Raw genomic sequence first — 16,680 nt, forward strand, 5'->3', positions numbered from 1 at the left:
TGTATATACCGGAGCCATCCGGCAGCATAACGGCCTACATCTTGTCAGTAAGGATGAGCCGAACACCCCCCCGGTTCGGTTCGCACCAGAACATACGAACAGGCAAAAAATTCGGACGCACACACAAACACCGTTAAAGTCTATGGGACACAAACATGAAAAATCAAAAGTGCTAATTTTAAAGGCTTATATACAAGTTATTGTCATAAAAAGTGTTTGGGGACCTGGGTCCTGCCCCAGGGGACATATATCTATGCACAAAATAGTTTTAAAAACAGCAGTTTTTTCGGGAGCAGTGATTTGAATAATGCTTAAAGTGAAACAATAAAAATAAAATATTCCTTTAAATATTGTGCCTGGGGGTGTACATAGTATGCCTGTAAAGTGGCACAGTTTTACCGTGTTTAGAACAGTACCGCAGCAAAATGACATTTCTAAAGGAAAAATTGTCACTTAAAACTGATTGTGGCTGTAATGAATTGTCGGGTCTCGGCAATGTAGATAAAACTCATTGGAAAAAATATCATGGGTTCCCCTTCAGGTCTGGTATGGAAATTAAGGGGAACCCTGCACCAAATTTTTTTTAAAATGGCGTAGGGTTCCCCCCAAATCCATACCAGACCTCTGGCATTGATTTTATGGGGAAACCTGCACCAAAATAAAAAAAATGGCGTAGGGGTCCCCCCCAAAATCCATACCTGACCCTTATCCGAGCACGCAACCTGGCAGGCCACAGTAAAAAAGGGGGGACGAGAGAGCGCCCCCCCCTCCTGAACTGTACCAGGTCACATGCCCTCAACATGGGCAGGGTGCTTTGGAGTAGCCCCCATGTTGATGGGGACAATGGCCTCATCCCCACAACCCTTGCTTGGTGGTTGTAGGGGTCTGCGGGCAGGAGGCTTATCAGAATCTGGAAGCCCCCTTTAACAAGGGGACCCCCAGACCCTGGCCTCCCTCCCATGTGAAATGGTAATGGAGTACATTGTACCCCTACCATTTCACAAAAAAAGTGTCAAAAATAGTAAAAAAAGACAGGAGACACTTAGGGACAAGTCCTTTATTAAAAGATAAAAAAATAAAAATGTCCCACGATGTATGTCCATCTCACGCCGCCCGACGAGCCGAAAAAAGGAAAAATAAAAGCCTCAACAGACCTGCCTCCATGGGAGGCTCCTGCCGAGTGACACTTCTTCTCGTTATATAGCTGAGGTCAGGGCCAACCGGCGATGTAAACGGGTGACCCCGCCTCCCCCTCTGATGTCACGTGACGTGAGGTTTAAGATAAAAGTGGTCTCTGTGGCGGATTAGCCGCAAGATCACTTTTATCGGCGGCGGGAGAGGGCCCCCTCCTCTCCTGCCGTGCTCCGGTGCCCTTCGCCGCTTACCGGAGCCGTCGGCAGCGGCGGAGGCGATCAGGTCCTTCTTGTGACCTGACATGGAGACGAGTGAGGAGAAGATGGCCCCCACCCGTCTCTATATCATTGCAGGGCGGAAGCGACGTCAAAATGCCACTTCCGCCCATAGCTCTTAAAGGGCCATTTTTTTAACCGACAACATTTTTTTTTTATTGCATTTTAGTGTAAATATGCGATCTTAGCTCTTTTTGACCCCAGATCTCATATTTAAGAGGTCCTGTCATACTTTTTTTTCTATTACAAGGGATGTACTAGGAATACCAGTGACACAATTTTTTTTCAAAACAGTGTAAAAATTAAAAAAAAGGCAAAATAAATAAGAAAAAAAAGAAAAAAATTTAAACGCGCCCCGTCCTGACGAGCTCGCGTGCAGAAGCGAACGCATACATGAGTAGCACCCGCATATGAAAACGGTGTTCAAACCACACATGTGAGGTATCGCCACAATCGTTAGAGCGAGAGCAATAATTCTAGCCCTAGACCTCCTCTGTAACTAAAATCATGCAACCTGTAGAATTTTTTAAACATCGCCTATGGAGATTTTTAAGGGTAAAAGTTTGTCGCCATTCCACGAGCAGGTGCAATTTTGAAGCGTGACATGTTGGGTATCAATTTACTTGGTGTAACATTATCTTTCACAATATAAAAAAATTTGGCTAAGTTTACTGTTGTCTTATTTTTTAATTTTAAAAAAGTGTATTTTTTCCAAAAAAAGTGCGCTTGTAAGACCGCTGCGCCAATACAGTGTGACAGAAAGTATTGCAACGACTGCCATTTTATTCTCTAGGGTGTTAGAAAAAAAATGTATAATGTTTGGGGGTTCTAAGTAATTTTCTAGCAAAAAAAAACCTGTTTTTAAGTTGTAAACAGCAAATCTCAGAAAGAGGCTCGGTCCTTAATCTTCCCCTTAAGAAACTGGTCAGAGTTGAGGGAAAGATGGATGGTGCTAAATACAGGGGGTCGCCTAGTTACAAACATCCGACTTACAAACGACTCCTACTTACAAACGGAGGGAGACAACAGGAAGTGAGAGGAAATCTACCCCTAGGAAGGGAAATTCTCTCCTGTAAGAGCTGTTATGGGGAAAATGTACCTCCACTGATGCTTTATCACCAATCCTTGTTTCCACAACAACCCAACATTTTCAAAATCTAATTGTCATTGGGACAGAAAGTGAGGTGAAATCTTCTGAATAGGGGCACACACAGCAAGACAAACATTACAGGGGTGTTAACCCTTCCCTATGCTATCCAAAAAGCTTAAAAATATTTTTTTTTGGCTGGAGCTACATTTAAAAATGTACATGTTCCGACTTACAAACAGATTCAAATTAAGAACAAACCTACAGTCCCTAACTTGTTTGTAACCCGGGGACCCCCTGTACAGGGATATTCTTGAGCAAAACCTGTACCACTCTGTGTGCGATTTGAGGCTAGGACAGAGGTTCACGTTTCAGCAGGACAATGACCCCAGACACACTGCTAAAGCAACACTTGAGTGGTTTAAGGGGAAACATGTAAATGTGTTGGAATAGTGAGAGGTCTGCACGTTGCAGGCAAAAGACACTCGCTATATAGGGAATTAAGACGTATGCAGGGAGATATTATCTTCCTGCAGGAAACCCATTTAACACATACTACGCATACTAAATTATTTGATCACCATTATCCAAATTGGTATTATAGCCTATCAGATGTGTCTAAGGCGAAAGGTGTGGCTATTGGTTTCTGCAGGGGTACCGCATTTTCAGTTGAGGACCTCCTCGCTGATCCTTTGGGTAGATTTCTGTTTATAAGGGGCAGCCTGGGTGACTTTTCATGTACATTAGTGAATTTGTATGCCCCGAACCAGGGACAAGCCGATTTTATGTCTACAATTCTAACTAAATTACAAGATTTTGCGCGTGGGTGTATCATTCTGGGGGGAGATTTAAATGTCCCCCTAGAACCACTTATAGACGCTTCTAAAGGAAAGTCATGCATCCCGCATAAGCGGCTGGCATATATCCGAAGGTTAATGCATAACTCCCAACTTATAGACACATGGAGGATGATGCACCCAGGCGCAAAAGACTATACCCACTATTCACAAGTCCATGACTCCCATTCGAGAATAGACTATCTCTATATGCAACATCACTATCTAGACCTTTTAGTTAAATCACATATTGAAATTTCGACAATATCTGATCATTCCCCGATTAGCATGACGTTCCAACCCCCATTCCTACCTATGAAATCCACAAACTGGAAAATGAATGAATCTCTTTTAAATGACGAAATAGATGTAAAAGAAATTGAAAGGAACCTCTCCCTTTACTTCAGAGACAATGCTTCCCCAGAGACTTCTCCGGGAACTCTCTGGGAGGCCCATAAGGCTCTTATTAGAGGTAAACTTATTGAACTGGGGGCGAGAAAAAAGAGGGAGAGAACACACCTACAATCTGCACTAATTAAAGAAATAGGAGCACTTGAGCAGACCCACAAACACAGCAACTTTAAAACAATATTCCATGCCCTCACTAAAAAAAGAGAAGAATTGAAAGCTCTCTTCCATTCTGAGTATGTATCCCGCCGTAGAGTTGTTGATCAACAATACTACGAATGGGGCAACAAGCCGAGTCGAATCCTAGCCAGATCCTTGCAACAGAGGAAATCAGCATCCTTTATCGCTAAGATTAAAACGACATCAGATATAATGGTACACAAAACTAGGGACATTGCTCAGGAATTTCGGGCTTTTTATCAACAGCTTTACCAGGTCAGGAACACACAAACGTCTGATGACACCAGAGGTACACACATAGAGAAATATTTATCTGAGGCCAACCTACCAAAACTCCCGGCTAACATGCTAGAAGCTTTGGAGGGGGAATTCACTGTGGCGGAAATCAGGGGTGCACTTAAGTCGATGGCCAATGGTAAGGCCCCCGGCCCGGATGGGCTGACAGTGGCCTATTATCGCGCCTTCGCAGATGTTTTGCTTCCACATTTGACTGCATATACTAACTCAGTGCCCAGTAATGGCGGGTTCAGAGCGGAAACTCTCCATGCGCATATTACGGTAATCCCTAAACCTGGGAAGGATCCTACCTGGTGTGGTAGCTACCGCCCAATATCGCTGTTAAACCTGGATACAAGGTTGTACGCCAAGGCTCTGGCCATTAGACTTTTACCCCTGATTCCGCAATGGGTCTCTAAGGACCAGACTGGGTTTATCCCGGGGAGGGAGGCGAGGGACAACTCACTCAGAACTCTTTCTTTAATGTCCTATGCCCGTGGATGCTCCCAGCCCACTCTTCTTCTGTCTACAGATGCTGAGAAAGCGTTTGATAGGGTGGACTGGGAGTACCTTATGGCCACACTGTCACATTTTGGTCTGGGCCCAAATATGTTGGCAAAGATTTCTGCTCTTTGCTAAACACCAACAGCCCAATTACGAGTTAACGGAACGCTAAGTGACCCCTTCTCTCTCCATAACGGAACACGACAGGGGTGCCCCCTTTCTCCCATTCTATTTGCCCTTTCCTTGGAACCCTTCTTAGCAAAGATACGCCACAATCCTAACATACATGGAATTACAGTAGGTACAACTGAACACAAATATGCGGCATACGCAGATGACGTTCTCTTTTATATTCAGCAACCACTCATAACTTTACCCAACCTCATGATAGCCTTTACGCAATTTAGTGAAATATCTGATTTTAAAATAAATTTGTCCAAATCGGAAATTCTAAATGTTTTAACTCCCCGCCCAACTGTGATTAACCTACAAAGATCTTTCCCTTTCCATTGGCAATCATCGGCTATGAAATATTTAGGAATATACTTAACCCCAGACCCGGCCTCACTCTTTCGTAAAAATTATATCCCTTTGCTTAATGCTATTCGGTCAGACTTACAAAAATGGTCGCAGATGGCGCACTCCTGGTTAGGAAAAATAAATATTGTAAAAATGAATGTGTTACCACGGCTGCTCTTTTTATACCAAATGATACCATATAAGGTTCCTATAGGTTTCTTTAGGATCATTCAATCTGTGATAAGTAAATTCATATGGAATCGTAGAAACCCCCGTATTGCCCACAGGTGTCTAATTAGACCTAAGACGGAAGGCGGTTTAGCACTTCCGGACCTTAGGAAATATTATTTAGCTACAGTTCTTAATAGGATCTCGGATTGGAAATACCATAAATCATCCAAGCTTTGGGTGCAACTAGAAATGGACTTGGGTAGAGCGGACCTGTTTCCTCTCATATGGATACCTAACAAGTTCCGCAAGTTAGCTCCAACTACTTCTCCATTGACCAAATCCTACTTCTTGGTAAAGTGGTAAAGGACCAAAAGATACTGCCAATATCTGCACTCTCAGCTAATGTACCAATATCGTTTATGCAACAATGGCAATATCATCAGCTAATACAATTTATTAAAGCTCTACCTCAACCCTTACGGTCGGATGCAGAAATGAATCCTATAGAGTCCTTACTGTCAGGAGACCTCCCGTCTGACAAACCTTTGTCTTGCTTCTATCACGCTCTACTTTCTCTATCATCAACGAATCAGGCATCCTTCCTGTCTAAATGGGAACTGGAGCTCCAGAAACCGCTTTCCGACCATCAACGTAGTGTGATTCTCCGTTTGTCGCATGTTTCATCAATCGCATCTAAGACTGCGGAGGTAAATTACTAACCAGATGGTACTATACACCTGCTACTCTCCACAGATTCTTCCCAACCATCTCAGATTTATGCCGGAGGGGATGCGGGTCCACAGGGACTCACGCACATATATGGTGGTCTTGTCCTTTTATAAGACCATACTGGTCCACTATCTTGTTCTGGTCTGAAAAAATTCAAGGATGTTCAATTCCAAACGATCCATGGGTGTTATTGTTTCACTGTACAGATGAACCAACTGGATCATATAGAAAGTCAATCACACCTCACTTGTTGAATGCGGCAAAGGCCCTTATACCAAAATTTTGGAAACAGCAAAAAGTACCCTCACTACGCCAGTGGTTACTGGAAGTAGATAAAATATATTACATGGAAGATAGCACTTTAAAACTCAGGAACAAATCGGCATTGGCATCTAAGATTTGGTCCTGTTGGTTCATCTTTAAATATTCATCCTTGTACGCTGAGATTATGGAAAATAGAGATGCTTCATAGATCGAACAGTAGAAATAACACTGTAACTACAAGGTCGATGTGAATCTTAAATAACATAGCATACACTGCAATGGCTGGCAACCCTCCCCCCCCCCCCATCCCCCCCCTCTCCTCCTCTCCCCTCTTCTCTCTCTCCTCACCTTTCTCTTTCCCCACTACCCTTCTACTTTCTCTTTACTGCTCTTTCTATTCTCTAAGGTTTCCTTTTTGTTTTTATGTGGTTTATTTGTTATTCATGGTTTAAACACGACATTCAGGAAATGGGTAATGGAAGCTTCTGGACTTTAAGAACGGCGACTTTTTGAATGCGTTCTAGATCACAGAAGCAAGGAACCACCCCATATGCCAAACGCAAGATGGGCTGGTTGTCCACTGCCCATCTACTAATTGCTTTCTATGATTGATAGAGTGATAATAGGTTCAGAACTTGATATATGTACCAGGAAGTCAATCTAGGTAATATTGTCGGTACAGAAATTCTTATTTCCTGATGTCAATACTGTAAATGTTAACAGTATGTTAATTCTCTATACTTCCAATAAAAACTTATTGAACAAAAAAAAATGTGTTGGAATGGCCTAGTCAAAGCCCAGACCTCAATCTAATAGAAAATCTGTGGTCAGACTTAAAGATTGCTGTTCACAAGCGCAAACCATCCAACTTGAAGGAGCTGGAGCAGATTTGCAAGGAGGAATAGGCAAAAATCCCAGTGGTAAGATGTGGCAAGCTCATGCACATTGACTTTTTCTGTTATTTTGTCCTATTTGGTGTTTGCGTCACACAAAAAAAAAAACATCTTCAAAGTTGTGGGCATGTTCTGTAAATTAAATCATGCAAATCCTCAAACAATCCATGTTAATTCCAGGTTGTGAGGCAACAAAGCATGAAAAATGTCAAGGGGGGTGAATACTTTTGCAAGGCACTGTAATCAGAAGTCTCATAGGACAGTCAGGGGAGAATGCAAACTCCTCCTACAAGCTTTAACCAGACACTGATAGAAGTAACAAGACTGCTATATACTGCTGATGAGAAAAGGTATTCAGCAGTTTATAATTACTAAAATAATTGCATTTCCATGTTCTGCGTACTGTGGAAGACCAGATATAGAGAATGCAGGGTCCTGGGTTTAGTAACACTCTAAGGTCCTCTAGTTACTGTACCACTTCTGTCCTCTACCCAACACACCTGTAGGTAGGTGCAGTCTATTTTCTCCACCCTAGGAGGTGCTCAACCGAGGAAGAAGAAGTTTAGAGGAACATGATTTCTCTTGGTTACTGGGGCACTGGCAACCCATGTGACTATAGCGGCCATCTTGAGTCAAGCAGAGTCTTTTTAAGATCCTGTCTCTGGGTTTGGCAAGTATTTCACATGTGGGTAGTGTAGAGACAGGTCTCCGGTCTGTCAGGGACAGTGAATAGTGGTATGGAGAGGTTCTAGGTGAGAAGGGAAAGGATAGGGACACACTGTTCATCCTGGGAACCTTGCCACTTTGGCACAGATGGGCCAGGCCACATTACGCCCTTCGAGACAGATCCTGTCAGCTCCGCTGAAACCTGTTCTGCTACATGCTGCTGTTTCAACCTGTGAGTGTTCCCAGTAGGGTGGCCTTCCCGCTGGGCTTATGCCCCGTACACACGGTCGGACTTTGTTCGGACATTCCGACAACAAAATCCTAGGATTTTTTCCGACGGATGTTGGCTCAAACTTGTCTTGCATACACACGGTCACACAAAGTTGTCGGAAAATCCGATCGTTTTAAACGCGGTGACGTAAAACACGTACGTCGGGACTATAAACGAGGCAGTGGCCAATAGCTTTCATCTCTTTATTTATTCTGGGCATGCGTGGCACTTTGTCCGTCGGATTTGTGTACACACGATCGGAATTTCCGACAACGGATTTTGTTGTCGGAAAATTTTATCTCCTGCTCTCCAACTTTGTGTGTCGGAAAATCCGATGGAAAATGTCCGATGGAGCCCACACACGGTCGGAATTTCCGACAACACGCTCCGATCAGACATTTTCCATCGGAAAATCCGACCGTGTGTACGGGGCATTACTGTGAACTGTTGAGCCTTGACTTTAATTCAAGTTTTCATACTGCACCTGGATTTTGTGTGGTTACTCCTGCTGCACCACACTGCACCAACCCACACACCATAGTGAGAAGTTACCTCTGTCAGTATGTTACATAAGGGGACTCCACAAAACCTGTTTGTCCATCCAAATAGTTATGATCAGTTTTAAAATTCTGTCTGTAATGCTGTTTGTTCAGCTAAATTTGTTTTCAAAAATGCTTATTCTTTGAGGGACCAAAGAATTTCTGTGGAGGGAGAGTATAGCACAGCGCCCACCATGTTGGTGGCCTCCTTAAGCCACTCGGCAGAGTGCTATTGCTTTACCGCTTCTCATCTTTCTAGTTGCCAGCATTGTTCTACAGTATCTGCTTGATGAACAGACGGCACAGCGAAGAGGAAAAAGGACAATAGCTGGTGCAGCCTGGACTAGGCTCGCCTAGGCTCGCCTCTGGAAATATTCTTTATAGTGACAGAAATGCAGATATAACCTTTTAATAAAACAACTACTGAAAAACACAAATAAGAAAATTAAAGCAAAAAATATTCATGTTGACACCTGTCAGGTTTTTACTGCTGTCTGTGCCCCTGTTAGGGAGATCCACCTTATTTATTTGCCCTGTTTACAGTTATCTTTGAAAGGGAAATTAAAAGAAAATCCCAAACTCTGGGTTGCCACCAAAATAGTAATAGAGTGGAAATCTTCCAAAGGGGACACTAGTTCTGGTTACACATTGGGATTCCCTCCCTCTTCCTGTTTGGCTATGGGACAAGAAGTGAAAGGAAACTTTCCCAATGGGACACAGATGGCAAAAAAACCTGACAGGGGTTATAACCCTCCCTTGCTCTATCCAATTTAAAAATGTTTTGATTCTTAGAAGAACCTTTGTAGCAATGACCATATCATTTAGGTGAAAATGAGATCTGTTCAAAGACCTATGCACTGTCACTGTACTAATGACACTGACTGGGAAGGGGTTAAACTTCTAGGGCAATCAAAGGGTTAAATGTGTGCCTAACCAGTGTTTTTGTATACTTTGTGTGGTGCTTTTACTTAGGGATGTGATGGATTTTATTCCCTGGTTTGCAGGGACACATAATCCATCACTTTCCCCCTGTTAGGACGAAGCTCTGCCTTGTTTACGTCCAGCCTCTCTTCCCTACAATCAGCGTTTATATGGTTCAATATATACACATACAAGTTTCAAGAGTTTTTACCCCAATTTTTTATTTTTTTTACATTCTTATTAGGTTACCATATCACCTACAATGCATCATTTCAATAATACCAATGATTATTATTATTATTGTTATTATATAGTTGTTTTTTCTCTCTTCAGCATCCATAATCTAATTTTTGTTCTCCGTTCATGTTCTAATTTTTGTGTAATTATTTTGACACTCTCATTACTACTGACTGTTTGTTTTTAATTATGACCCCTTGGAGGGGATATTATATCGATATCAGATTGATATGAAGATCTTCCTATGTTCTTTGTAGCCCTGATGAAGGGGGCACTTAGACCCCCGATTCGCATTGGCTACTTTGAATCGTACCCCTGATCTTTATTGAAATAAAGTTGTATCTGGACCTCTTAGCAGTGGTGTGGCGTTTCAATCTCAACTCTTTTTACACCGAACTTGCAAGGAACCTCCACCATGCTTCACTGTTACCTGCAGACATCCATTATTATAGGGCTCCTCAGCCCTTCGCCAACAAACTGCCTCCTGCTACAGCAAATATTTCACATTTTGACTCATCAGTCCAGAGCACCTGCTGCCATTTTTCTGCACCCCATTTCTTATGTTTTCATGCATATTTGAGTTACTTGCCCTGGCCTTGTTTCCATGATGGAGGTATGGCTTTTTGGCTGCAATTCCTCCATGAAGACCGCTTCTGGCCAGACATCTCCAGACAATAGATGTGGCAGGGAATTAAGCATGATGTGTCTTTCATCTGCTGCATTCTTTTTCATTGGCCGACCGCTGCGTCTACAGTCCTCATCGTTGTCTGTTTCTTTATGCTTCTTCAAAAGAGCTTGAACAGCACATCATGCACAAAAAAGAGGCGTATTTACTAATACTGGAGCGCTCAGAATCTGGTCCAGCTGTGCATGGTAGTCAATCAGCTTCAAACTTCAGATTGTTCAATTACGCTTTGACAATAAAACTTGGAAAATGATTGGATTCTATGCAGGGCTGCACCGGATTTTGCACTCTTTAGTCTTAGTAAATTCCCCCCTCCCAAGGTGTGCAAGTGTAATGCTGCGTACACACGGTCGGACTTTCCGACGGGAAATGTTCGATGTGAGCTTGTTGTCGGAAAGTCCGACCGTGTCTATGCTCCATAGAACATTTGCTGTCGGACTTTCTGCCAACAAATGTTTGAGAGCAGGTTCTCAAATTTTCCGACAACAAAACTTGTTGTGGGAAATTCCGATCGTGTGTACATAAGTCTGACGCACAAAAGTCCACGCATGTTCAGAATCAAACAGAAGAGCCGCACTGGCTATTGACGTTCTTCTAGACGTTGGGAATTTCCGACAACATTTGTGTGACCGTGTGTATGCAAGACAAGTTTGAGCCAACATCCTTCGGAAAAAAATCCACAGTTTTGTTGTCGGAAATTCTGATCGTGTGTACGTGGCATTAGAACTGATGCTGGTTTGAAGCCAAAGGTTAGTCACACACAAATATTGATTTGATTTTTCCTCTGTTCAAAGCAAGGTCCATAAAGACATGGATGAGCAAGTTTGGGGTGGTGGAACTTGACTGACCTCAACCAGATAGAACACCTTTGGGATGAATTAGAGCGAAGACTACGAGCCAGGCCTTCTCAACCACATCAGTGCCCGACCTCACAAATGCGCTTCTGGAGGAATGGTCAAACATTCCCATAGACACACTTCTAAACCTTGTGGACAGCCTTCCAAGAATAGTTGAAGCTGTTACAGCTGCAAAGGGTGGGCCAACTCAATATTGAACCCTACGGACTAAGACTGGGATGCCATTAAAGTTCATGTGTGTGTACAGGCGTGCGTCCCAATACTTTTGGTAATATAGTGTATATATATTTATTTATAGGAATCGTTTAGGATGATTTTTACACAAAAGATTACTTTATGAACATCAGAATGACTGCTGATTTGTGAAAATTATATGGACTTGCCTAAAAAAAAAAATCCCACACCATCATTACAAATCCTTATCTTTCAGTTTCCTTTCACTAATGAAATAATACATTTTAAAGTTTTGCATACTTCTTGTATTGACTTCCTTTGCAGCTCCTTGCATTTGGCCACATAATTAATATCGCAGCATTCGAAAACATTTTAGACAATTCTGGGCTTCCCACCTTGTAGTAACAATTTGGGGAAGGCCCTTTTCAGTTTCATGAAGACTACACTCTTGTAAAAAAAAAAAAAAAAAAACTGGGCCCATAATGACTCGATTTGATAAGTTTGGTGTGGAGGAACTTGAATGACCTGCAAAGGTGAATTGGAATACTGACGACAAGCCAGGATCCGTACCTGACTTCACAAATGTTCTTTTTGCTGAATGGGCACACATTTCCACAGACACACTCTAATATTTTGTGGAAAGCTTTCCAAGGAGACTCCATGTAGGAATAGCTACAAAGAAAGGACCAACTTCATAATAATACCCATATATTTTTGGAACAATATGTCCAACAAAATTCTAGAAGTGTGATGGTTATGTGCCCACAAAGTTTTGTCTACATAATGCACATCATTATTGACATGCATTTTCCACCTGGATTTAAGCAGTCCATAACTCTTCAATTACACCTAAATGCAACCCTTGACCGGGCCTAATCTATTATTTTAGGGGAAGCTGGCGATGGAATTTTCCATAAAGCATTCACTATCATCTGGTGATAGAGTATATATTCATACATCTCCATTATTAATATAATTTACCTTAATTGCTAGTGTCCTACACTCTTTAATTTCAGTTTGATCCATGGAGAGAAAACATCCATCCAGAAGTTGGAGGGACCCCCGCATATACAGGTGCATATCATAAAATTTGAATATCATAAAAAGTTAATTTATTTCAGTAATTCAATTCAAAAAGTGAAACTCATATATTATATATATTCATTACACACAGAGTGATATATTTCACGCAAATTAAAAGATTTTGATGATTATGGCTTACAGCTAGTGAAAACCCTAAATTCAATATCTCAGAAAATTAGAATTTTACTTAAGACCAATTAAAAAAAATGATTTTTAACACAGAAATGTTGGCTTACTGAAAAGTATGTACAGTATAGTATGCACTCAATACTTGGTCGGGGTTGCTTTTGCATGAATTACTGCATCAATGCGGCATGGCATGGAGGCGATCAGTCTGTGGCACTGCCGAGGTGTTATGGAAGCCCAGGTTGCTTCCATAGTGCGGCCTTCAGCTCATCTGATTGCGGCCTTCAGCTCATCTGCATTGTTGGGTCTGGTGTTTCTCATCTTCCTCTTGCCAATACCCCACAGATTCCTTATGAGGTTTAGGTCAGGTGAGTTTGCTGGCCAATAAGGGACAGTGATACCATGATCATTAAACCAGGTATTGGTACTTTTGGCAGTGTGGTCAGGTGCCAAGTCCAGCTGCAAAATGAAATCAGCTCCCTAAAGCTGGTCAGCAGAGGGAAGCATGAGGTACTCTAGAATTTCCTGTGCTGACTTCGGACTTGATAAAAACATAGTGGGCCAACACCAGCAGATGACATGGTTCCCCAAATCATCACTGACTGTGGAAACTTCACACTGAACCTCATACAACTTGGATTCTGTGCCTCTCCTCTCTTCCTCCAGACTCTGGGACCTTGATTTCCAAATGAAATGAAAAATTTTCCACAGTCCATAATGAAGTCCAAAGTCAGCGCAGCCCTCTAGCAGAAAATTCTAGAGCACTTCATGCTTCCCTCTGCTGACCAACTTAATGGAGATGCTGATTTAATTTTCCAGCAGGACTTGGCACCTGCCCACACTGCCAAATGTACCAATACCTGGTTTAATGATGATGGTATCCCTGTGCTTGATTGGCCAGCAAACACGCCTGACCTAAACTCCGTAGAGAATCTGTGGGGTATTGTCAAAAGGAAGATGAGAGACACCAGACCCAACAATTCAGACGAGCTGAAGGCCGCAATCAAATAAACCTGGGCTTCCATAACACCTCAACGGTGCCACAGGCTGTTCGCCACCATGCCACGCTGCATTGATGCAGTAATTCATGCAAAATTAGCCCCAACCAAGTATTGAGTGCATACTATACTGTACATGGACATACGTTTAAGTAAGCCTACATTTATGTATTAAAAATCCTTTTTTTTAATTGGTCTTATGTAATATTCTAGATTTCTGACATACTGAATTTTGGGTTGGTTACTAGCTGCAAGCCATAATCTTCAAAAAAAAAAGAAAGAAATGCTTGAAATACATCACTCTGTGTGTGTAAGGCATCTATATAATATATGAGCTTCACTTTTTGAATTGAATGGCTGAAATAAATTCACTTTTTGATGATATTAAAAATTTTTGAGATGCACCTGTATGTTTTTTTTTTTTTTTATTGATATTTTTCAGATGTCTTCAGATTGTACACAGGGTGAAGAGCAACCTTGACAAAATTATGTCAGTACTGTTCTCTGAATCAATACTCACTGAATTAAGAGACCCATGGTGGGGCCAAGGCACCCACCCATACATAGTATATTCTCCAGGTTGAATGATACTGGGCGCCATATGACCGAGGACATTTTGTGGCAGAAAAGAAGTACTGCAGGGGACATCCCTGTATTGAGAGTGAGTGTTGCAGTTCCTTTTTATTTTGCAGCCTGTTTACATTTTTGAAAAAAATTGCCATGACATGGGCTTTAAATGCTGTTTGTGTAGACTTTGTGTACAACTTCTGGGCTGACAGTCTCTGTAGACGTTATGTTGAGTTGTTTCAGTTCATTTCATTGGTTTCCATGGTCATATCTGGCTGATACCTCTTTCTTCTCTCACACCTCGCCATCTTGTTCTTCATCTTCCTCAAGTCTAATACTATGCAGATAATGAGCACAGTGTAGAAGACACAGATCACACCATGTGACAGGAGGTGACCCCGACTTGACCACATCACAGTCCAACGCTCTAATAAATGGAGATACAAAAAATTATTAAAATATGGAGCTACAATGTGCCAGTTATACAGAACAGTGCTATATAAAATACAGTTGGATCATTCAGTACAATGTGAATGTAGCAGTACAGCTACAATATTTTTGAGATGTTGGTTGTCATGAAACATGATAAAGCTAAATCCCAAGCAAACAACTAAATTCACTTATATGGGAACTGTTTTAGCTGCCAACATATTTGATGTTTTTCTTCATCCGGCCCTGAGGTTTTTGCACAGATATGCCTGACATCCTGTCATTCTGATCCCAACACCGAGCTGCAAGCCTTGTGCATTGTAGAACACCTGAATGGCTCCTTGTGCTTACCCCCCCCCCCCCCCCCCACACACACACACACACACAATTTCTCCCTCTCTGAGCTGAGTGTACTTACATTGCTTGCAATAAAAATACTTTTTTTTTAAATAAAGTGACACTATAGCCAAAATTAAAACTGAGACATCTGATATAGTCTGTCAGTAACATTAACACTGTAGTCTTCAATTTACCTGAGCCCCCACCCCCCAAACGTAGTATATTATCTGGTGATCCTACCAGTAAGTCTGTTGTTTTTCAGTTTCCTTAACAGATGAAGAGTTAGAGGGTTAAGACCCTCTCCTCTCTATTCATCCTGTTTGTCAGCCTAGAGGGCATAATACTGCAGCCCAATGTAATGAACCACCTAACCCTCCAGAGAAAAGGAGGGTTGTTAGAAAACCCGGCAAAGTTCATTGCTAGACCTGACCTGCCACATACTGGTTATCCTGGTGGTCCTGTGCCCAAAGAGGCATGAGCCAATGGCATGTGACAAGAGCCACCAACACCCCATGTGTGTGTATGGCATGTTCTGCTTAAATTGTAAATCTGCACAAGTGTACGACATAAAATAAGTTGGAGATCTAAAATGTCCCTGTTTTCTCACAATAAAGCAAATACAGTACGATACTTCCTTGGGATGCTGGGATATTATTGGAGACTTATCCCCCAACTATGTCAGTTTGGCCACCCCCTTGACAGATCTCACTGAGGGTCAAACATCCATTGTTATACACTAGAATCCTGAGGCAAAAGCAGTATTATGCCAAATGAAGAAGGCATTGTGCAAGGAACCGCTCCTCATAGCCCTGGAATTTCAGAAAGAGCTCCTGTGCAAATGGATGTTTCAAAACTGGGCCTGGTCACAACATTGTCTCAGCTGGTTAGAAGGGAAGAGCACCCTGTTGTGTACTTAAGTTAGAAGCTCACTATTACCAGAAAAAATTATTCTATTGTAGAAAGGGAGTGTCTCACAATAAAGTAGGCATTGGAGACACTCCTCTACTGGTCGTTGGGCCAACCAAGCTGGTGCCAGATCTTGCAACAATTACCTTGAAGGCACCAAAAAGGGGTTTTATTTAGCATAGTAAGAGAAGGTTGGAACCCTTGCCAGTTTTTTGTATTTCTGTTTGTGCTTTGTAGCAGATTTTCCCTTACTGGTGAAAAAGTTGTCAGCACAGTAGAAAGTAAGGTAAGATGTCTCTAGTGGCACCATGGATAATAGTTAAAATTTGACCGGAGTTCTAACCCTTCCCTACTCTATCTAAACGTAGGAAAAAAAAAATTGGGTTGACATTCACCTTAATACACTGGACTCAGCAGGGAAAGGACACACAAGTCTTTTACCTGGACAAGCGTCATGCCTCTGAATGATGGATCTCTCACTGATAGTGTTTGTTGCGGTACAGTTGATATTCCAGGAATCTGACAATGACACAGGAGGCACAGTGACCTGGACTGTCCGTGATGAGCTGGTGGTATTATATAATGTTGTCTCTGCACTCACAGTCA

This window comes from Aquarana catesbeiana, linkage group LG02 (assembly GCF_042186555.1).
Source record: "Aquarana catesbeiana isolate 2022-GZ linkage group LG02, ASM4218655v1, whole genome shotgun sequence".
Taxonomy (NCBI): domain Eukaryota; kingdom Metazoa; phylum Chordata; class Amphibia; order Anura; family Ranidae; genus Aquarana; species Aquarana catesbeiana.